Source organism: Amblyomma mixtum, chromosome 4, assembly GCF_055824585.1.
Source record: "Amblyomma mixtum isolate Tamu chromosome 4, ASM5582458v1, whole genome shotgun sequence".
Lineage (NCBI taxonomy): Eukaryota > Metazoa > Arthropoda > Arachnida > Ixodida > Ixodidae > Amblyomma > Amblyomma mixtum.
This window is the reverse complement of record NC_143015.1, coordinates 90,234,046-90,258,580: the sequence shown is the minus strand read 5'-3', so window position 1 is coordinate 90,258,580 and position 24,535 is coordinate 90,234,046. Positions and strand designations below refer to the sequence as shown.

Genomic DNA, 24,535 nt, shown 5'->3' with positions numbered 1-24,535 from the left:
CGAGTTACTTCTTTTGAAAACATTTACGCTTTGAAGGGCATCGAAATGATAGTGTACTTTTTTTTGTGTGTGCTTTGTTCTCCTGCGCGCAGCAGCGCCACTCTGTTCCTCACAGATTCACCATTCGCTCAAAACGGTCTCGCGCTAAATTTGGCCGCGCAAAAAAACGCACTTCCGTTCTTTTCCTTTCAGCCTTTCCTTTTCGCGGCTCTTTCCGGGTCTCTCTGCCGTGGAAATGTGCTGTGCCGGTTATGGCGATCGCCTCTGAATGCTTCCGCCGTTTTCGGGAACGATTTGTTGCTTCGCTTCCCGAATCGCGAGTGCGTTGTTCTGTAAAGCTTGTTTTACTGCAAAGTGCGCCTGTTATGCGAAAGAGCCCTACTCAGTTTTGTTGAATACGTTTAGTGAGAGTGGGAGCCATAAAAAGAGGTCACTAAGCCTATCTCAATAGAGATGGAGAATAACCTATTGCACTTAGCCTTTCCCTCATATTCCCCTAAAGAATATTCTTGAGGACAGACGACATTCGCCAAGAGCTTTTTCTTCTCTTTTTTTGAGTACCGTGTTCCAGTGTTCGGGTGCCGACGGGGAAGGGGCGGTGGTGGAGGACGGGCGCCATTAAAATTTAGGGAAATTTTCTGAGTCCATAGACCCGTTTCCCTTCCTTCCTCTTCCCCAAGTCCCCATTAAGGTCTCGGAGCGTGGGTTGGTCTCCCCTTCACCCGTAGGTCACTATCGTAGCCGGGCATTTCACATCGGTTCATTTCCAGCTTCCTTTTTTTTCCGGCTCATGTCGTCGCGCCTTTTTGATGAGCGGCGGGGTTGTTTCGTTTTCCGTCGTTTCCTGATATCCATCTATTTTTTTCTTTTTTCAACTTTACGAAAAAGAGCCTCCATTTCGGGTCATTTTATTCCCCGGAGACGAAGCCCTCGTGAAACCTTCGCTGCTTATTAGGTTTTTAGGAGATGTGAAATTTTTAAGTGTATAATGAAGGGGAGAATAGGAAAGGTGCATTAACTGTCTAAATGTCTCACACCTCAACCGCGCCATGGAAGAAAGGATCAAGGAATGAGCGAGAGAATGAAAAGACAAAGGAGCGCCGCAGTGGAGGGCTCCGGGTTACCATAAATTTCGCTATGCAATCCGCGGCTGCAAATGATTAAAAGTTGAAATTTCGTGCTTTTCGCACAGCGTCCAACAATTGCGGACAAAAATTTATAAACTTAGAAAATTTTAAGATACTGTTATGGAAATATTCCATGTAATGGTCCATTCTTCTGAGATGTAGCAAAATCTTTCTTTTAGAGTGTTTCCATCGATCGCATCGAACAGTTGAGACTGCCATAGAAAATATATGGGGAGCGCATTGAATGATAGCAAAAACGTCAATACAACAAAAAAAATTTAAGACTGATCTGCTGATGTATTGATTGTTATAGTGAAATCTTACATTATATGAAAAAATTGCGTTTATAAATGGGTTTCCGCTGAAAAAATGCTTTTGTCCCCAGTTGTTGGTATGTATGCGCAGGCGCAGACCATAATGTTTGCTTTTTCAGCGTCGCGCAGTTGAGCTCGAAATTCCCGACTCAATTTTATGTTATTAAGGGGGTTAGCTCAGCCGCAGGCGCGACAGGCCGCAGTCAGAAGGCAAACCAAACCAAGTCACCCCCGAGCACTAACTGCCACGATCTCGTCGTCGTCCACTGCCGAACGTCCAAAACAACGTACCCTTCGCCTCGTGACTGTGCACCGTTACACTACCCCCCCCCCCTCCCCTCCGCGGAAGGAACCACAGTCCCTGAGCGTCCTAAGATGGAGGGTTCGAACATTTATAATGAACTGCCGCCGCGGCGGCTCAGTAGTTACGGTGTTCGGCTGCTGGCCCGAAAGACGCGGGTTCGATTCCGGCCGCGCTAGTCGAATATCGATGGAGGCGAAATATTAGAGGCCCCTGTACTGTGCGATGTCAGTGCACGTTAAGGAACGCCCGGTGGTCGAAATTTTCGCAGCCCTTCACTACAGCGTCCCTCATAGCCTGAGTCGCTTCGGGACGTTAAACGCCTTAAACCAACCTTTTATAATTAACTTTCATACCTTTTATAATAAGTGGATTATACTTCAGTTGTCATCGCGTGGCTGACTGGTTGCACGCGCGCAATTAGAAGCGTGCAAGTGGGTGGTTGAATCCCGTAATTCAAAGTAGCGTCAGCGCTGTCTATATAAATGCGAAAACGGAAATGTGCGTCTGCTGAAGACAGTAACGGCGAATAGGCCAAAGACAATGATGAGCCTTCTGTCTATGTAGAAACTGCTGATTTTTTTTTTTTTTCACAGACAGCCCGGATCATACTAATCAGTGCATGCACATTCATTTTTGTGCCATAATTGCACAAGCGGCCCCCGCAGACTATGTAGCGGATGCGGACCTTATACTGGAAATTACGGTAATTTCGAACACCTGAGTGTATTTAATGCACAGTGGAATCAAAGAGCAGACGGGAATGTCTTGAATTTCGCCTCCGCCTGCCAGGATTCGATCCCCCGACTTCGTGCCCGACAGAGCCTGTTTTACAAACTTAGTGAACTCTCATTAATTCGGACTCGTTTAATTCTTACCTCCGGCCCATTCGAATTGAATGCCTTAGCCCCGCCCACATCGAGTGGATTCGGAGACTCCATTAAACTCGTACTTCCGATAACTCGAACGAATTTTCGATCCAATCGGGTTTCAGTTATCGTGTCCACTGAGTGACAGTTGCGAAAGGCTGAACGTGTTTTTAGCTTAAATATAGAACAGCACGAGTTAACCTTATGTATGACGTATGATAGGCTTAGTTGCTTATCCACATATTATCATGATCACTCCGACTATGTTCACTGCAGACCGTAGACCTCGCAGCATTAACCCTGTCCTGTGTCAGCTGCGGCCATTTTCTCCCCACAAATCTTTCGATCTCCTCCGCACATCCTACCCTCTGTTGTCCCCCTGCTTACCTTGCCGTGGAATCCACTTCATTAACCCAAGGGAACACCAGTTCTCTAATTCCCACGTTACGTTTCCTTTGTCTCATGTCCATTCCCTCTTCATAGTTTGAGCTAGGGTACCAGTAACAGGCGTTTGTTCCCTTACCCATTCAGTTTTCTTCTGATTTCTGATCTTTACCACTATTATTTTCCTTCACAGAGCTCGGTCCGCTGTATTCAATTGCATTTCAGCCCTTTTTGTTCGTTATCATATGTGGGTGTTGGTAACAAGCCTTTTAATACACTTTACACTTCCGAGATTCATCTGCCATCCATGGCCTCAGAGTGCTACCTGCGAAATGCACTCCACTCACTTCTTATTCCCCTAGGCATTACATTCTCCCGTTCTGGATCTGCTGTCACTACTTTCCTTGGTAGACGCATCGCCTTGCCATTTACAATACATTGCTGTCTATCGTGAACTAATGGCCCCTCCCCTTTTTGTTTTATTATTGGTCCTCCCAGAAAATATAAAAACAACATAAAAGAAAAAGAGAGGAAGCCCGGACCAGCAACGCTTTGCCAGGCTTAATGCCAATTCAAGATGGATGGAAAGGAGCTGAATGCTAAAAAATACAATTGAAAGGAAAAAGCACAGCAGTAAAAGCAAAACTAAAAACAGCAGGAAACCGAAGGCATAGCACAGTCAAAGTCACAGTCACAAGCTGATAGTCAAAGCACAGAGTGAAAGCCACGACGAAAAAAAAAAGAGAAAACCAAAGTCACAGTGCAGTTAACGTCTCAGTAACAATCACAGACAGTCAAAACACAGAGTGCAGGCCACGACGAAAATCAAGGAAGTAAAAACACAAAACCAAAGTCACAACACAGTCAAGGTCACAGAGACAATCACACACATTCGAAGCACAGTATGCAGGCCACGACGAGAGGCACCCATGCCCAACAAAGGAGCACAAAGCCCTCTTCTGTGCAGAGCTCGTCTAAGAGAAATGAGAGGAAAGAAAGAAATTAATAATGGGGGGAATTAGGAATCGTGTTGATTGTGAGGCGAACCATTTGAAGGAGAAGAGCACAAGCAGCAGGGTTTCTTAGAAGAGAGGCTCCTGTAGACTTAATTAGTTTTCTTCACACAAACTGTTAGTCCCATTTGTCGGTTTTCATTCCAAATAAACCCAACAAGGAGCCAATAAATCTAAAACAACTAACCATTACCGTCGTTCTCTTCCCTAATTCCCGTTTCCTTTCGACTTCTTTCATCCTTTCCATCGCGTCCCTTTGCTGGAGGTAAAAATAGGTGGCCTCGTCGACTGCCACTTCCATTATGTCTACTTCCGCCGCGTTCACGTTGACGACAGCACTCGAAACGGGAGAGCTAGAAGCCGGGTTTGGCGGCTGATGTTCCCGCGGAAGTTGTCGGGCTCTCCCCAAAGGCCGTCCCCGCCGGCAACCGGGGATGGGCACTGCGTCGGGACTGACGTCTCCGGCAGCCCCAGAGGGAAGCACGGCAGTCGTTTCTGTCCGTTCGAGGTCGGGGCCTGCTTTTACGACCGCGGTGTAGACGGCGGAAGGGAGAACCACTGCACTTTCGGGACAGAAACGGGACGTCGTCGTCGGTGCAGGCTATATATAGTCCGGGGGGAAAACACGTCGACCGGGGTGAGGAGCTCGATTGGAACAGGACGCCTTGTTGCTTTGCTTTCACTTCGGAAAACGTCGTACACAGTGCCGTTTAGATTATTTTTTCTGTTTACTTCTATATTTCTTTCTTCTGTTTCATTCTTCCGCCTGTCTGTCCGTCCGTCCGTCCGTCCGTCTGTCTGTCTGTCTGTCTGTCTGTCTGTCTGTCTGTCTGTCTGTCTGTCTGTCTGTCTGTCTGTCTGTCTGTCTGTCTGTCTGTCTGTCTGTCTGTCTGTCTGTCTGTCTGTCTGTCTGTCTGTCTGTCTGTCTGTCTGTCTGTCTGTCTGTCTGTCTGTCTGTCTGTCTGTCTGTCTGTCTGTCTGTCTGTCTGTCTGTCTGTCTGTCTGTCTGTCTGTCTGTCTGTCTGTCCGTCCGTCCGTCCGTCCGTCCGTCCGTCCGTCCGTCCGTCCGTCCGTCCGTCCGTCCGTCCGTCCGTCCGTCCGTCCGTCCGTCCGTCCGTCCGTCCGTCCGTCCGTCCGTCCGTCCGTCCGTCCGTCCGTCCGTCCGTCCGTCCGTCCGTCCGTCTGTCTGTCTGTCTGTCTGTCTGTCTGTCTGTCTGTCTGTCCGCCTGCCTGTCCCTGTCTGTCTGTGAAAAACAGGGGGACACTTAGCGCGCGTTAAGAGCAGAATGCGACATCATTACAGGTAGCATTAGATGGCATTGTTCGGCAGCCGGAGCCCAGAGCTGGTTTTAACCGGATTTACCCGCCATTTTTTCTTTCTTTTCGTTCTTGCTCTTTCTGCCTTCTCTTTCTTGCTTCTCTTCTTTGTTCTGTGTGCAGGTTGAGATGGCGTCACCATGTCATGTGATCTCTCTCGACCAATCAGCGAATTTGATGACACACATTTTTATGGAATCTGGACTCTAATGCTATCGAACTAAAAGGGTAGTTTGGTTAGGCGTCAGCCATCGCAAAAATACCCCGAGACTCTTGGTCAGCGTGCAGATCTCATGGCATCATCTGTCAGTATGTGAAGGGCTATACGCCCTAATGGCGCCCTATACAAAAGCTGTTTTGCATTCGAAACTACAGCTGTTACTTTGAATCTTTTCGCAGCGTGTACCTTCAGAGGCACTAGTTTCGTCACCTTTCATCGTCCCGTCTTCTTTCTGTTGCCCTCCGTTGTGGCAAAAAGGTTAACTCTGAAATGCCACGCAAGCGATGAGCAATGTGCACGGCAATATAATTTACTAATTATTTAATGCCATTAGTTTATTAATAATCTTCAAATTGAATTAAGCCTGGTGTACGTATGTGGTGCAGGCAAGGGCTTATTATTTTTAATTCTTTTTAGGTTGCCCCAACCTAATACATATATGTATACATTCACGGTGATATACGGACGGACCTGTGACGTCAGCGGCATGAATAGCGGCCGTGGCCATGTATGGACCCTTTCAACAGATCGTTCGCCGCAGCATTCCAACCGACAAAGCGTCGTCTGCTGCTTCTAAGCGCCTGACAATCTGGGAAGCCATTCTCCACATCTGCTGTGAATCTCCTCCTCAAACGCATGGCGTCCTTTGTGAATCAGGACCAGCCCCGCTACTCCGGAATGCGTATTAAGACGAAACCCCTGCGCTGAAAGGAAGTGAGGGGGGCACTGTGTTGCTACTTTGCTAGCTGTATGGACACGAATGGGCTGTTGCAGAGCCAAAGGACGCCCGCAGCAACGGATCACGGTCACTCCTTTTACTTCATACCCAACAATTGTAGACAAAAGCATTTTTGAACGGCAAAGAGTGTATAAAGCCAATTCTTCCGCACACTGTAAGATTTCGCTATAACAGTCAATAAATACGCAGATCTCCCGTCGGCAGGACTGCATTTTTGTTGCTATTGACGTTTTTGCTATGGTCAAAAGCGTTCTCCATTGGTTTTCTACGACAGCCTTAACTGCTCCATGGGAGCAATGGAAAAAAACTTTAAAAGAAAGATTTTCCTACGCATCGGAGTAATGAACCATTACTTTCAATAATTCATAAGAGTACCTTACAATTTTTCACTGCTTAAAACTTTTGTACAAGAATGCAGGACACGTCGAAACTGGATGCCACTCCGTAACCTCACCGGCGTCATTTAAAATACGACTCCAAAACACTCAGCTCAACCATGGCGTTCGACATGGTTGATCTTTAAAAGGCCGGAGCTTTAAAAGTCCGCTTTAAAACGCCGGATTCCGACGTGACTTAATTCCGGCATTCCGTGTGACATTCGCCGCAGCGACGCGAGACGATTAAGCAGATTAAAAGTGGACGTGGCTTTCACTCGCTATAGTCGGATACAGCTTAAGTCTGCAGTGAAGCTCCACCCACATTCAGCCTCCGCGCACAGAATTCCTCCACGACGAAAAAGTAGTGCGCTATAGTTAAACATTTGTTATTACCTAAACAAGAACTTATCACAAGGAAAAAGACTATGGGCTCTGGAATTTTGATAGGTGGATTGTTGTATATACATTAAAAAGCTGATTTGTTTGCTTTTACGATTGGACAGCGGAGTAATGCAAAATGCCGCAGACCTCGACCCAGTGTTAGCAACGGCTGCTTTTTTTTAAAGTTGTATCCTACTACAGTAACTCCATCTAACTAAGCCTGCGCGGACTATCCAATTTGTGGACGGTCACGTCCCGGAGCTCGTTGAGCCTGTAAGCGAACTTTGCCCCATTTTTGAGCGCGAAAAAAGGGCATTAATGGCTGCTTCCTTGGCGCTTTATGACTGCGGACTACTGCTATGCCCCTTAAATTTCTGCGTCCATTTGGGCCATGAGCAGATCTTTGTCAAATCCCTGTATTCAAGGCACTATGTCTAAAAGTTTGGATACAGAAATTACAGAGAGCACTCAAAGGGACCATGAAATGATTTCGACGGGCATATTGCAGTGCAACAGATCTGTAGAGGTGGTTTTTACGGGCATTCGAGTTAATTTTGAAGGCTCTACGTGGACCTTATAATTTTGAAATAATTTCTAAAAATCGCTGCTCGCAGTAGCTCGCAACCGATTAGGGAGACACACCGCTGCTGCGAGCATGAATTTTTAAAAAAATATTTCAAAATTATAAGGTCCACGCAGAGCCATCAAATTAACTCGAATGCCCGTAAAAACCACCTCTACAGATGTGTTGCTCTGCAAATCATTTCAGATAGATAGATAGATACAGAGAGAGGGGAGAGGCAGGGATGTTAACCAGAAAAGATTCCGGTTGGCTACCCTGCACAGGGGAAGGGAATGAGGGGATTAAAGAGGGAAGAGAGAAGGAACGGGAAACGGTCACAATCTGTCAATCAAGGCAGTCTCTCTCAAAAAACAAAACAGTGCCTTGTAATCGTGTAACACATGAGAGCGCAAAACGGGGACACGGACGAGGAAGGGAACAGGACGAGCGCTGCACTTTCAACAGGATTTATTCAGGGAAGAACGTTTAAATAGCCTTTTAAAAAGTTTAAAAAGTTTAAAAAGGCAACGCACGCACTAGGTTTACTATTATTCGCCAATAAGCAACGCGGTTTTGTGGCCTGTGGGCTGCGTGCTAGTCTCGCAATTTGAATGTCCTTGGTTGAATTCTCCGCACCTTCGCAAGAAAATTTTTTTTTTTGCTGATGACGTCATGAGGAGATTAATAGAACACTTTTCATGGACGCCGACAAAGACGCCGAATTTCGTTGTCAATAGGCCATGTAAGGCTTTCGACTTAAAAATGGGACGAAATCTAGAAAACATTTAGTAGACCTCTTTCAAACCAGGGATGCAAAAACGAACGTAAAGCATTGATTCCGAGACGGACATCTGCGCTTGTCATGGTAGCTCTGATACGGCTGCGGTGAGCGTATGCTTCCTTTTCTTTGTTTGCTAGCATGAACGCTTTAAAATGTCTAAAATGTGATCATATATGTTCTCCTAAAGACCTCTTATGAAAGGAAGGACTAAAAATAAATATTACTCAAACCCTGAAAACCGTTTTCAGTCGGGATGTGGAAATACAGTATAAGTACCCGGCCGAAACTGTATAATTACTCATCCGAGAGGGTGGAAATTCTTTTCGTGTAGTCTTGGCATGTTCCTCACAAAAATCTGAGGACATGAAAGTCTTCCCGACTGGATAATGAATCGTGGGGGAGGGGGGTGCCGATAATACGGTGGGACTAATAAAAAAAAAAGGCTCAGGAATAAAAGTGTCCGGGCCCGTGCCACTACGCATAACGGGCTTTATGCTGGGCACTTAACTTGCCCGAGGACTGGACACGTCCGTTGACGATCAGGGCGCTCCGCTGCTTTTTAAGAAGCGCTGGTCTCCACAGCAGGGGCTGCGAGCCGGCGTACTAGCGATAAGTGCCTGCGCATATTGATTCGTGCTTCCCTCGTTTCTGTATCATCGCCCGTAAGAACTCCTTTCTTTACCTCTCCCCCTTGCTCTCTCAGTGCATAGCAGCGAAACGCAGAATCACTGCTGAGGCAAATATCTGCTTTTCTTAAGAGAATAAACCTCTCTGTATATATATTTGTGCCCACCTTGAGAGGCCTGCCTGCAGCATAAGCACCGTTGTTTTAATTCAGTAGCGCAAGGTGCTCGCGTCACAGAAAAGCCGGCGTTGCCGTCGGTGCTGTTGACCGTGAGCGCAAAATCCATGAAAAATTTCCAGAGAAGCAACTTAAGTGGCAGGTGGGCCAAATAATTAAGTCACGCCCGATCGAAAAACACGACAGCAGTTTCTGTCGCACGACAGATTCTCCTGTCTTGCGACAGAGAGTCCTGTCGTGTAGTCTGTCGCACGACAGCGACTTGTGTCGTGGTTCTGCCTTGCGACAGAGGTGCCTGTCGTTGGTTCTGCCTTGCGACAGAGCCACCTGTCGCGGGTTTTGTCTCACGACAGAGCTGCCTGTCGTGGGTTCTGTCGCGCGACAGGCAGCTGTCGTGAGCTCTGTCGCAAGACAGACGTACCTGTCGTGGCTTCTGTCGCGGGTTCTATCTTGCGACAGACTCCTTACACACCTGTCGCGCGAGAAAAGGACCTGTCGTGGGTCCTGTCCCGCGACAGACTGTACAGATGCCTGTGGCTCAGTGGCCACCGCTGTGACTCAGTGGTTATGGCACTCGGCTGCTGACCCGAAAGACGGGGGTTCGATCCGGCCGCGGCGGCCGAATTCCGATGCAGGCGAAATTCAAGAGGCTCGTGTACTGTGCAATGTCAGTGCAGGTTAAGAACCTCAGGTGGTCGAAATTTTCATTGCCCTCCACTACAGCGTCCCTCGTAGCCTGAGTCACTTTGGGACGTTAAACCCTCATAAGCTAAAAAACTGATGTCTGTTGTATGGGATTTGCCGTGACGTACTTTATTTTCTCACGACAGAAGTGTCTGCATGTCACTATAGCCATCACAAGATGTATCCTCGTGGTCATGAAATATCAGCATAACCTTTTTCGATCTGCATATTTTCTGGGCTAAAATTTTTTCTTACTTGTTTACTTATCTTGGCACATGCCTCTTTTATAACACCTTCTGCAGGGCTCTATAGGTGTGTATTCAGCAAAAATTAGACTTGGTAATTATTTGGTGAGAGCTCTGGCAATCCGATTTATATATATGCATGCATGTAACTGTTTGAGCATGCAGAATAATTCTGGTGGGAAAACGGAACGAAATGCAATTCAGGCAGCATGATACGTATACATGCAAGCAAACTAATTTTTGTCTGCAAATCAATCATTATTTTGAGAATGAGCATTATGCCATTGTATGACACAACTAGAATATTCTGATGTTCGAAGCACTCGAGCAGTCATGGCAAACGTCACGATTAAATGCTCTCTATGCTCGTGTAATTTTTTGCCAGAGGCTTGAGCTTACTGCTTAATAAACTGTCTACAATAAATGATCATCATAAGAAATATTGCACTTTATTAATGTATATACAATAGATTTTCAAGGACAATATGAAATATATATATGAATCACAATTAATACAAACATATGCAAGAGATGGGCTCCCAACAATTTTGAAACAATTTTTTTACAAAGGTAACAGACAAGCACATCTATACATGTCATAACTTATTTCACAAAACAACAATGAGCAATGAACATAATGTAGATTCCAGAGTAAAATATGCAGCAGACAATAAAAGCTGCCTGCTGCAAGCTTTCTCTAAAACTGCATAGCACTCACTTGTACATTTAGAGCTGATCTCCTGAGGAAGTGCTCCAACCAATCTCATACCAAAAGTGCACTGCAGCTTCCTTTAAATAGATGTGTCTGACATATGTTGCTGTATAGCAATGAGATACTGCACAGGCATATTCATTAACACTTCTTTTTGGGCAAGTTGGTTCATATTTGAAAACTTTAAAAGGGCGCAAACACACACGACCACAAAGTACAAGAGACGACACACAAGCGCCGACTGTCAAGTGATTTTTATTGGAGCAAGGGAACACCTTATATACACAGCAGCATACACAAGATAAAAAGTTGCAGAACGCACGTGCGAGCAAGAGACACTGCGGAAAAAAAGATACGAAAAACCAAGCAAGGCGCTCAAGGGGTGAACAGATTAGTAGCATCTAAAAAACAGACCTCAGCGTTTAAGAGAGATATCGAAGGCTTGCTAATGCAACTGTTGCCATATTTCATGATATGAAAGGCTTCCAAGCTGAGACGTGCCGTCTTATCAATGCTTTTGCCGAGAATCTTCGTCTCATGAAATCGGGCCACGCAACCACTGCAATTACTAATATGCGCAACTAAATGTGCGTACTTGTCTTTAAAATTCTTAACATTTCTTGACTGGTCCCCTAATCGATCATTGATGCAACGGCCGGTTTGGCCGACATGCACCTTCCCGCACGTCAAGGGAATAGCGTAGACCACTCCCGTGGAACATGTCGCAAACCGATGCTTGTGATTAATTTGGCACCCACTCTTTTTCGGGCCACAGATGCGGGGGCATAGCCCTCCCAGCTTACTGGGTGCCGAAAACACAACCGGCACACCGTGCCTGTTGGCCACTTTTTTTAGGTTGTGAGTGGTCTTGTGTAGGTACGGCACAACCAAAGGTTTTTCGGCCTTTTCCCGATTACAACCGGTCATTCCTGTTCCATGCTTCAACTTCTGGAGGAGGGTCTCACAAACAGCAATCAAGATCGAAGAGGGGAACCCTGCCGCTAAAAGTCGGCTTATCTGATTAAGGAAGCTATTTTGCATTCGATGCGGGCAAGACCTCCTGAGAGCAGATTCCATGCATTGCAAAGCTATCCCTCTCTTCACAGTCTTGGAATGCGCCGAGCTATATGGCAGCAGATCTTTTTTCGCTCGAGGGTAGTAAGACCAGCAAACGTGTGTCTCACAGAAAGTTAGTTCGAGATCTAAAAACTGTAAAACAGATGAGTCAGGTAGTTCATGGGTAAAATTTAGCCCAAGTCCATATTTTTTGAAAGCTATTAAAACTTCACCTACTGTAAAGGGGTAGGTGAAGGTAGTCTGTTTTCTTAAAAGCACTAAAAAGTCGTCAACATATCTAAAAATCTTTAAAATCCTTCCCCCATTAAAATACTTATCTAAAACTTTGTCGACCTTAGCTAAAAAAATGTCACAAAGGATGGGAGCCACGCAGGACCCATTACAAATGCCATCGCGCTGCAAATAAGGCAGGTTGTCAAAAACAATAAAAGTTGACCTCAAGTAAAACTGCAAAAGATCAGTAAAACTCTCCACAGTCAAACCTGTTGCATTCTGGAAACACACGTCGCCATTGGCTTCAATACAGTCTTTTACAGCCAGCATTAGCTCGCCTTGAGGCACGGAATAGAACAAATCTTCTACATCTACAGAGAAACCAAATCCAATATCGTCTGTGTTCTCAAGGAAAAGAGCCACATCTGCAGACTTTTTAATAAGGAAGGGGTCATCTAAAACAAGCATCTTTAGGTGCCTTTGCAAAAATTGGCTAACATTTCTCTGCCACGACCCTTCTTCACTAACAATAGTGCGGAAAGGTATTTCCGGCTTATGAGTCTTAGCTGTGAAAAATACATTTAGGTTGCTACCTCTGCTCTTAGTAATGCTTTTGGCAAGGGAATCAAGATTCAAATCTTTACAGAAGTTCACGAACTTAGTCTTAATCCTGACCTCGCTTTTCTTGACAGATACAAAATTCTTGTTAATTGCAGCTAGCGCTTTCTGGCTGTACATACCCTTTGGCAAAACAACAAAACCCGTCTCTTTATCTGCCTGTACAAGCATAAGGTTATTTCTTTTAAAATGTGAAAAAGCATATTCAAAATGACCCAAAAACAAAATTAAGATATCAACATTTGCAGACCTCTCTAAAAGAAGCAGTTTCAGCAGCACATATAACACAAGCAATACACTCGATCATGCCTCGTTACTGGGCAATAGTTCCCAGCAAAACTAAAAACTGCGAGTTGTCCATAAAAACAAATCATGATGAGAACAAAGAAAAGTACTTAAAAACACTTAGCCATAAACATCTGCTTCTGTACATAGTAGTGGGCAGTGAAGTGAAAACTAAACAAAATCCTGGGCATTTATAATGTACTAGTATCATATAATGTGATGCAGTATGAAGCGCCTAGTGATCTATGAGCCATGTGGTGGTGTCTCATGGAATGACAACATATCTCCTTCTACAACTGTTCACATACCTCTAACCACTCACACATATATGGGCTCATGTCACCGCTTTCAACATAGCACAAGACGCAAAGAAAATTTATTCACAATTGTATGTGTAATATAGCAAAAGGTGAGGCGTGTCAACTAGACACCTTTGCAGTGCGAAGCATAAAACTAGATAAAACAAGTCCATCGCTCAGGCATCTGCACTTTCTCAATACGAGGAAGGAATTACCTGGTTAGAAAAGTTGAGACTCTGTTCTTATTGCTCTCTATATTAATGTGACAAAAATATATGGGCACCAATAGGTGCTGTGCATTTTCACCCTGTCCACTGTCCAGACAGAGAGTTTCCATATTAAGTAGGCATTAACAAATTCAAAAATTTGGTCCCCAAAAAAACTGCCCGCAATACGAGTTTAAAGGCAAACAAACCATAAGTAAAATTTCTGATTCATGCCCACAAGAGCTTCAAATTCAAGGCTATCTAGAAAGAACACTGGTACAGGAAGAAAAAGCTTCTGATTTTTTTTCAAGATATATTGTTGCGGGAAAGAATATATTTACAGATATTTACAAATAGACAAGAACAGCTGCGAGCGGCACCGAGAACACAGTCCGAACTTCGTTGTCGTCTTCTACTCTTCCCACTCGTGCCATCGCTCTTTGTCGTCGTCGTCTACCCGCATCAGGACCTCCGGCTGCTGAAACGCCGTCTCGGCGTTAGGGCGGCGACGTATGGGCGTCGTGATAAGGTTTAAGGCAACAGACGTGGACGATGTCGGTGGTGGCGCCTGGGGACGATGGCGAGGTTTCAAGGGGAGCAATTTCATAGTTCACGTCGGTAACACGGCGCACGACACGGTAAGGGCCACGGTAGTGCGAAAGGAGCTTCTCGGAGAGACCGACGCTGCGAGAGGGCGTCCAGAGAAGGACGAGTGATCCCGGGGTAAACTCGACGGCCTGGTGACGGCGGTCGTAGGCTGACTTCTGGGAAACTTGAGAGGCTTGGAGCCTACTACGTGCTATTTGGCGCGCCAGCGCGGCCTGGGAGATGGCGTCCCGAGCGTAAGCAGTGGTGGGGGCTGAAGAAGGCGGCAAGAGTGTGTCCAAAGGCAAGGTGGGATGCCTACCAAACAAAAGGTAGAAAGGAGAATAGCCTGTTCTGTCATGAAGGGAAGAGTTATATGCAAATGTCACATAAGGCAAGGCTGCGTCCCAATCTCGGTGGTCAGGCGATACGTACATGGCTAACATGTCGGTGAGCGTGCGGTTGAACCTTTCCGTAAGCCCATTGGTTTGTGGGTGGTAAGCTGTCGCGAGCTGGTGCTGAGTGTCACATGAACGAAGAAGGTCGTGAACTACTCTGGATAGAAAATAACGACCGCGGTCGGTGAGCAGTTGACGAGGGGCGCCGTGGTGAAGGATGACGTCTTGCAGAAGAAAATCGGCAACATCGGTAGCGCAGCTGGACGGCAAAGCACGCGTGATGGCGTACCGAGTCGTATAATCAGTTGCGACAGCGATCCACTTGTTGCCGAAGAGAGACGTCAGAAAAGGGCCAAGAAGGTCGAGGCCAACACGGTGAAAAGGTTCCGGAGGTATGTCGATGGGTTGCAGAAGACCGGCAGGCAAAGTGGAGGGCCTTTTCCGACGTTGACACAGGTCGCAAGCGGCCACGTAACGCTTGACGGAACGATAGAGACCAGGCCAAAAGAAGCGATGCCGCACCCGAGCGTACGTGCGGGACACGCCAAGGTGACCGGCTGTCGGCAGGTCGTGCAGTTCTTCAAGGACAGAAGAGCGTAGACGTTGGGGTATCACGAGCAGGAGCGGAGGGCCATCGGAGCGTAGGTTTCGGCGATACAAAATGCCGTTCTGGAGCACATAAAGGTTCAGAGACGGAGATCGGTTTGCAGAACGGATGCCATCAAAGATAGGAGTAAAGATGAGTCGTGGCGCTGTTCGTTGGCAATATCGGCAAGATCGGAGATAGCTAAGAGGCAGGGCAGGGTCTCAGCATCCTCTAGGTCGGGTGGTTCCACAGGGTATCGGGATAAACAGTCAGCGTCCTGGTGATGGCGCGCTGACTTGTACATGACGGAGTATGAGTATTCTTGGAGGCGCAATGCCCAGCGACCAAGGCGACCGGTGGGATCTTTTAGTGAAGACAGCCAACAGAGAGCGTGGTGATCAGTGACAACAGCGAATGAACGGCCGAACAGGTAGGGTCTGAATTTAGCCACTGCCCAGACAAGGGCAAGACACTCGCGCTCAGTAATGGTGTAATTTTGCTCTGCGGCTGAAAGTAGGCGGCTGGCATAAGCGATGACTCGATCTTGACCCTGTTGACGTTGGGCAAGTACGGCGCCGATGCCATATCCGGAGGCATCCGTGCGAACCTCTGTGGGAGACGACGGGTCAAAATGTGCTAAGATGGGCGGAGTGGTCAGCAGATGGACGAGGGATGAAAATGAGTTCTCTTGAGCAGGGCCCCAGGTAAAGGGGGTGTCGTTCTTCAGAAGATCGGTGAGGGGACGAGCGATGCCGGCGAAATCTGATAAAACGGCGAAAATACGAGCACAAGCCGACAAAGCTGCGCACATCTTTCGACGACCTTGGAAGAGGAAAGTCCTTCACAGCTTGAATTTTGATGGGATCTGGGCGTACACCAGAAGCGTCAACGAGGTGTCCGAGAATAGTGAGTTGGCGACGACCGAACTTGCATTTCGATGAGTTCAGCTGAAGGCCGGCGTTACGAAACACTGTCAGAATATTGGAGAGGCGCTCGAGGTGCGTGGCAAAAGTAGCCGAGAAAACCACAACATCGTCTAGGTAACAGAGGCAAGTGGACCGTTTAAAGCCACGAAGAAGGGAGTCCATCATTCGTTCGAAGGTAGCCGGGGCGTTACAGAGGCCGAACGGCATGACTTTAAACTGGTATAAGCCATCAGGCGTCACGAAGGCGGTCTTCTCGCGGTCCTTTTCATCAACGGCAATTTGCCAGTACCCCGATCGAAGATCAATTGAAGAGAAATATTTGGCGCCGTGGAGGCAGTCTAATGCATCATCAATCCTTGGGAGTGGATATACGTCTTTTTTTGTGATGCGGTTGAGGTGCCGATAATCAACGGAGAAGCGCCAGCTGCCGTCCTTCTTTTTCACCAGGACGACTGGTGAAGCCCAAGGACTTGACGAGGGCTCGATGATGTCTTTTGCGAGCATCTTGTCCACCTCTTGATTTATGACGGTGCGTTCGGCGCTGGACACTCGGTACGGACGTCTGCGGAGAGGAGCGGAATCACCGGTGTTTATGTGATGCGTCACCACAGAGGTCCGAGCCAAAACACGGCTATCAAAGTCGAAGATGTCGCGGAAAGATGATAAGTGACACCTAAGATCGCGAGCTTGCATTGGCGGTAGGTCAGAAGCAATCATGTCGGCGTAGTCGTCTGTTGGGTTCTCAGTTGATGGGGCCGCAGGCAGCCGGCATTGCTGAGTGGAAGGTAAGCAGGTGTCCACCACTGATATCACACATTCGGCAGCAGGGCACAGCGTGGCGAGTGAGATGCCTTGCGGGAGCGGTTGGATGGATGAACCAAAGTTCAGGACCGGAAGGTACGCTCGGTTGGCCGACATTGTACATACAATGTGTGGAAGCGCAATGCTGCGCGTCAGGGCGACGTCAAGTTCCGGAGTGACTACGTAGTGACCATCAGGTACGGGGGGAACAGATGAGAAAGAAATGTAAGTTGCGGCTTGAGGCGGTAGATGGACAAAGTCGACAGCACAAAGACGGTGTATAACTGGGGACGGCGACTCAGCAGAAAGAGGAAGGTCAAGCTGAACAACATTAGTGGCGCAGTCAATGAGGGCTGAATGCTCAGACAGGAAGTCGAGGCCAAGAATGACTTCATGACGGCACTGGTCCAGAACAGAGAACAGAACGGATGTATGGCGGCCGGATATGGTCACACGGGCTGTGCATAGTCCAACAACATGAGGCGTTCCGCCGTCGGCAACGCGGAGAACGGCTTTGGGTGCAGGGGTCAGTACTTTTCGGAGGCGGCGTCGTAGGGCTGAACTCATGACGGATACGTGCGCGCCTGTATCGATCAGGGCTCGCACAGGCACTCCATCGACATGAATGGCGAGCAAATTATGGTGTGCGCGAAGGGCTAATCGAGGATTTTGGGACTGGGGCTGTACTGCAGCATCACCTCCAGACACTGCAGCGTCTAGTTTTCCGCTTGCGAGCGTCCGTAGGGGCCAGGAGAGGAGCGACGGCGTTGGGGCGAACGAGACTGTCGACGCAGGGGGGACGGGGAGCGGCTGGAGCGGGGAATCTGGCCGTCGACTGAAGCACTGTGCTGGGCTGGAGGGGGCGTGTAGTGGCTGGGCTGTTCGTCGTCGCGGTGGGAGCTGAGAGGACGGTATGTGCTGCGACGGTACCAATAATTTCGACAGTGGCGGGAGATGTGGCCAATGCGGTGGCAATGGAAACAAATGGGCCTGTCGTCGGTTGTCCGCCAATCGTTAGGGTTTCGCCGACGTGGAGTGAAGTACGAAGGTCGTCCACGAGCAATCGCAGTGATTTCGGGTGGTGGTGAAGACCGTACAGGGCTGACGGGCTGGAAACCAAGGTTTGCAAGGTCTTGGCGGACGACAGCCTGTACCAGAGAGATGGTAGGCAAGCGGTTGTCGCCATCATGTAGATGCAGGGGGGGCAGGGGCCATTGCTTCGAGCTCGCGTCGGATGATGCGGGTCACATTTTCTGGGGGCACTGGAGTTTCCCGGTGTCGCAGGTCTTCACATGAAGAAGTCGCAGCCGTGTTGGGGAGGCGTATGTACGGCTGGCTTATACGCCTGCTTTTGGCTTCCTCGAAGCGCGGACATTCCTTAATAATTCCGTCGACTGTAGTGCAGCTCTTGTATACGAGCAAGTTGAAGGCATCGTCGGCGATTCCCTTCAACACGTGGCCGACTTTGTCAGACTCGGGCATGTTGGCGTCAACTTTGTGACAGAGGGCCAGCACATCTTGAATGTACGACACATAGGACTCCGTAGATGTTTGAGCTCGGGAGGCGAGGTCCTTCTTAGCGGCAAGCGTTCGGCCGAGCGGCCGTCCAAACAATTCGCGGAGTTTCTCTTTGCACACGTCCCAGCTGGTCAGATGGTCTTCGTGCGTCTCATACCAGACCCGGGCGGTGTCTTTTAGATAGAATATTACATTTGCGAGCATGAGGGTCGGATCCCAGCGGTTGTAGGTACTCACTCGCTCGTACATGTTGATCCAGTCGTCGACGTCAGTGTTGTCGGTACCAGAAAAGGTCCCAGGGTCACGAGGGGGAGAAAGAACGAGTGATGTCATGGCCGGGGCTGAGGTTTGCTGGGCGGCGTCTTGGGTCATGATGAGTGAAGGCAACTGGCGGCCGCTGCGGAGCTCCGTCGTCGGTAGACGTAGGGGAAAGCCCGCACCTCCACCAAATATGTTGCGGGAAAGAATATATTTACAGATATTTACAAATAGACAAGAACAGCTGCGAGCGGCACCGAGAACACAGTCCGAACTTCGTTGTCGTCTTCTACTCTTCCCACTCGTGCCATCGCTCTTTGTCATCGTCGTCTACCCGCATCAATATCATCAGTGGTTACAGTGCTCGGCTGCTCACCATAAATACGCAGGCTCGATCCTAGTCGCGGAGGTCACATTTGATAAGGGCGAAATACTAAAGGCCTGTGTACAAACTGTGTGATGTCAGTGCACGTTAAAGAACAAAGGAGGTCAAAATTACTCAGAGCTCTCCACTACGACATTCCTCACAGTATGAGCCACTTTCGGAAGTCAAACCCCATCAACAAAGAATATACAGAAGACAATCAGATGTAAATAAGTTTCTGCAAACCTTCAATCCATCTTATAATTATTTGGTATGTCACAGACATAAGATGCCTCTCCCAGGTCAAGCAAAACACACTGTGAAGCAACATCTTCGAGAGAGTAGAGGAACATGTTACGGCCTGGAGGTGGAAGCTTGCTGCTATGTATATAAGTGACGTTCCTGATTGCAGGCTCAGAAATTACCAATTTCTGGCACACGAGATCAACCTTTTGGACATTCACAATGAACGCACAGATGTCAGTTATTATGCAGTAAGCTCCATCAATCATTTTCACACAGTATGAACACGTTTTTAATGCCCTACTGTACTGAGTGCTGCAAATATGGAAACCATTAGTTTCAGCACGGGCATAGTGATTAATGCTTGGCACCATTCCATACTCTCTGAAAAACATTCCTGCTACAACTTCTTCTAAATGAACAGGTCTCAGAGGGGCTCCTAATACCTGTGCAGTAGTTCCCTGCCTGTCATGCATGTTGATTATTTGGTTCCGTCTTTGAGCTAAAGACGTCGAAAGCTCAACAAACCTACTGGAAGTTTTGAGCCATGATTTCATTATGCAACGTTCTGCAATTTGTAGTGGCACACCCTGTGCAGCTGTCACAAGTTTCAGAAGCTGTCCATTTCCATTTTCAAACGGGAATGTGGATGTACCCCACAAAGGGCCCAACATTTCCACACTTTTTGCCAGGTGTAAAAGCTGGTGCACATTAAATGTGGCACTGGTGTCTCCATACAATGAACAAATTCTGCTTACAAAGCGAGACAGAAGCTGGTCTGCTTCCTGAAGGTCAGCCTCACTTACAGTAGTCTGAAGAAGAAGAAAAACACCTTGACATAGTAGAGAAAAATGGCTGACATATCTTAAAGGGATCAAACCGGATACACATGGTAGAGAGTAGTACAAAAGCCAGAATAACCATTCAGTGGCTTTCCAGTTCTTCCGTTCTGAGATTGGCCGTGGTAAGCGACAAAATGATATCGGTGGCCTTAATACTTTAATGCGCCTTTCCAGCTCATGGAAATTCCGGCCAATATGGAAAGCTTTCCCAAAAGCACTCAGCCACAACTCGGTTATCTGCTGTGTAACGCCTTCCAATACACAGTGCATAAAGTCTGGTGGCAAGGACCACACAAGGTTGAATCCTTGGAGCTGATTTAGTGAAGAAGGCCCTTTGATACCATGAACTGGCCGGCCTTGCTCGTAGGCATCCCGCATATCTTCCAACATAATGCTGTGTGTGCGTGGAGCTGCTGGCATTTCTCCAGGAATGTAACGCAGGGTACCTGGGACGAAAATGAAAAAATACCAACATTCAGCACTTGAAGACGCTGAAGACACAGTAGATGGGAAAAATAATATATGGGAAAAATCTACAGTCCACTTCTAACTAGGACTGCATATGGTATCTAGCCCAAGCCCTGTTCTATGTTGCAGAAGATTAGTGCACAACTAAGTTCTAAAAGAGCACTTATAGTAGTGGACCAGTAGTGTGGAAACATAGGGGGAGGAGGTATGAAGGGTCAGTTTGGTTGCTGTCAGTCTGCAATGCCATGTTTTATCTGCTTGGAGCAGCTCTGAACTGTACAAGTAGAATGAAAGAGTGAATCCTGAATATTGGTGCCATTCAGGTAAATTAAATTTAGTGATACAAACAAAATTCCATGTATCTAAGCATTTGAAAATATCTTCCCTATGCTCCTCTATTATTATTATTATTAATACTCAAGGCAAGCTTACTGCATCAAAATGCATTGCAATAAACAACAAACAATACTTCATTCCAGACATATTTAACACAAAAGCATGAGGCAGCTTGTGCTTGTTTAAAACCATGTTGAGAAAGTATGAATAATTCCCATGTTTGCTTGCAATGAGGCACGTCGCTGCCACACAAAGCTGCGTTTTCATGAAATGATCACTAAGTAAGGAGATTGCACTGCTGTCTCAGCTGCGATATACGCTGCCTGCTCTGTACCGGTCTTACCAGATAGTGATCAATGTGGCATGGTTAGAAATTTACCAAGCTTCTGGGGGCTAAATCTGGCTTGCAATGAAGCTTTCTAAACCTTTTTTCCTCAGGACAGCACATGCCAATCATCTCAATCTGTTTTTTCAACTTCTAATAAAGTTGACTTACGTTCAACAACTGTTCCTTCTTCGAAGCACCAGGAGCAACCAAAGTAGCCGTTAAATTGCTTCATGTTGAGCAACGCAGCTCTTGCTGGCGAGTCCACTGAGCAACACGTCACGAACACCTTAGACAGCACTGTTTCTCCAGCATGCCGCCACGCTATCGATCCAATATTGTTGAAGACCTCCACAAACGTTTTCATGAACAAGTGCTGTGGTGGATGCTTCTTCGCGAACCAGAGAGCTCCGACGATCACGTTTTGAAATCGGACGTTGAACGGCAATTCATTAATAATGAGCTGAATAGGCCATACACTCGATTTGCTAGATTTGAAGACAGGTGATCCGTCGGTGTTTAGCGTGACAGTGAAGTCGCACCACTTCGCATTCACGCCACGTCTAATGCTTCGGTAGAGGCGGCCGTCGGTGATATCAGCATAAGCACCATGAACAACGACTGTGGCTTCTTTCAGCCGTGAATACAATGCTTGAGAGTAGCCTGTAATAATACTGTGCAATTGCTCCTTCAGATTGAAAATTAGAAAAAAGCAGCCTTTCGCCATTAGTGACCGCACGGTCGGTGTGGTTTGGCAGGTGTCGCAGGTGAAGATGTGTGACCCTTCCTTCCTGTCCTTGCAGCCGAAATATCCGTAGCAAGTTTCGCAGAAGTAGTGGACTTGAAGCGAATCCAACTTGCCTTTCCACAGCTTCCTAAACAGATATTTGGTGTCTGGCACAACATCGGCTCCACAGAGAGTATTGATCAACTTAAGAAGACCCTCCACTTGCGACCACGAGAGTCCCGCGTAAACAACATACGTAAGAATCAGTAAAACGGCTTGGGCTTTGTTAATACTCTGATTTGGCAGGGTCTCTCTCGAACACCTCGTGAAATAGTCTCTCACGTCATCGTCGTGCGTTGTCGATTCGTCGATGTTCGCAGCCTCATCGTCTTCTCCTTCATCGTGCACATCGAAGGAGGAGGTGCTGCCAGTTTCATCGGGACCGTCAGCTTCGCTGTCCTCGCTTTCAAATGTGTCACGCGCTTCGTCTTCCAAGCAGAGATGGTCGGAGCCGCCAGCGCTCGCCGGCACGCAGTCGTCGGGGTCGCCCTCCTGAGCAGGCTGTTGAGACTGCCTGAGTTGTTCTTGGTACCGCTGAGTTTGCCTAGGTACTTGACGCGGTCGTCCAGGTTCCAAGTACTGACGGTACCGCTTGGGTTGAGGCGAACTCATAGCGAAATATAGCTAAACAAAGCACAAAACAGACCTTGACAAAACTGCGCACAACAAACGTATACACAGGATACACAAAGAAGGCAAGCTCACTGCCGAGATGGATGGATGGATGATAATGGCTTTACCCTTTGTATCGGGCGGTAGCTTTCGCCACCTAGCCTATACTTCCCTCATTGTTAATTTCTTTTTATTTTGCCTTTCTTTCCTACAGAGTCTATGCCAGAGTTACTACATAGCTTAGCTCCAACCACATATAGCCAAACTGACTTCCGTAGTAGCCACAATTAGAGTGTACACTCTAGCCACATTGTAAACAAAACCGCAACCGAAAAATTTTTAGCGCCCCAAAGTATACAGAAGCTTTGGTCATTGTGAATTGATTCTTTGGACAAAATAAATTATTTTCCGCAAGGATATCTAGATACTAGTTTTTTCCCCGTCGTGACCTCTTGTAACACTGCACGTGGCTTGTTTTTTTTTTTTTTTTTTTTTTGCGTCGTAAGTACCACCACTGAAGCCATGCGCCACACCAACGCACGCATATGGAAGCAAAATCACGATAAGGCAAAAGCGGGGCTCATCACAGATACAGTATTTTCATTTTCTAAAGCGAAAAAATTCGGCGAAAAACAACAAACAAACTGTATGGTTCCGTACATAGAAGAAAAAGGCTAGAGAAAGATTTTAGCCATTGAAGCTGAAACGGCTAAAAAATTTTCTCGGCCGGGTTTAAAAGTCTTGCAACAGCCTCCGTTTCTCGCCAGGCGAAACTTCACTGGGAGGAGTTAACACTCTCTCGTTAGCCAAGGTCATTTTTAGATCACAGACTTTGGTGAACACTCGTTCCACTGTGGTTTGATATGGGTATACCGATAACAAAATTAGAGAGCGCCAGCTCTGACATCAGTGGAAACGTCGGTTTGCCGGCAACATTTTTTTTTCCATTTTCGAGTTTACCCAGAATTCTTTATGGACCGGGTTTCCTTTGCCAGATCGCCGGCTTTTGTTCGGAGCAGGTGGCACTATAGAGCATGAACTGGTTAATTTGGTCACTATAAAAGCACTGAATTAGTCTAACGTTGGAATGATGTATGAACCAAATCGGAGGATTATTTCGATCATGTCTCTTATTTATTTATTTATTTATTTATTTATTTATTTATTTAGGAGGAGGAGGAGGATATAGAAGAGGAAAGGCAGGGAGGTTAATGCAGCCTAACAATACGAGCAGAGGTAAAGAAAAGATTATTAAACAGTGCACAGAATACCAAACCACTCAACCAGCTGTAAGAACAAATCACAGAAAAGGATGCATGTTAGCTCATATAATAAAAAAATTCCGAGAATCTACAGGTCGCTCAGAAGATACAGGTACGCGCATGGGCGCTTCAGCACACATTCGCGCACTATACTTTCTTGGCTCCTTTCACTCAACTTTAACGGATCCGTTGAGAGAAGACCTTATGAAGCACATCGCGAAAAAGAAATCCCATGCCCCATATGTTCTGACAAGTTCTGCTCTCATTCCGCATGCATGGCACGTAGCTGCAGGCACTCTCTCTTGCCATTAGCGTTTCTGAAAGGTTCTGAAGCCTAGCTCGGGCTGAAAGAATATGATCAAGCTCGAATTCATCTCACTCCATGCGTTTCGAAATTGAACAAAAAGTAATTTTGCTTAGCTGCCTGCACATTTCGCCTTATGCCTCATAGCAGCATTCCCTACATTGCATTGCTTCTAAGTGGGCTTGTAGCGCAGTCTATTGATTCACGATTGATCCCAAGGCAGGCGCAATGCTGAGCCAGCTTATCCGGTACATCGCGTGAGCTAGTTATTGTCTCTAACGTTTCCCACTTCTTTTGCTGCCTTTTTTTGGGGAATATATAGGCGAACCAAGTGCGACCGAGTTTCGCGAACAAAGCTAGTGTGGGTTGGAAACAAATCTATCGCCTAATTACA

At 47.1% G+C, this 24,535-nt stretch overlaps 1 protein-coding gene across 1 annotated transcript in view; it reads right to left on the bottom strand.

Annotated features, from left to right (window-relative positions):
• The window catches only part of LOC149347382 (uncharacterized), a 114,165-nt gene that overhangs the window by 42,052 nt on the left and 47,578 nt on the right, over window positions 1–24,535 (bottom strand). The gene's annotated exons all lie outside the window — the stretch shown is intronic.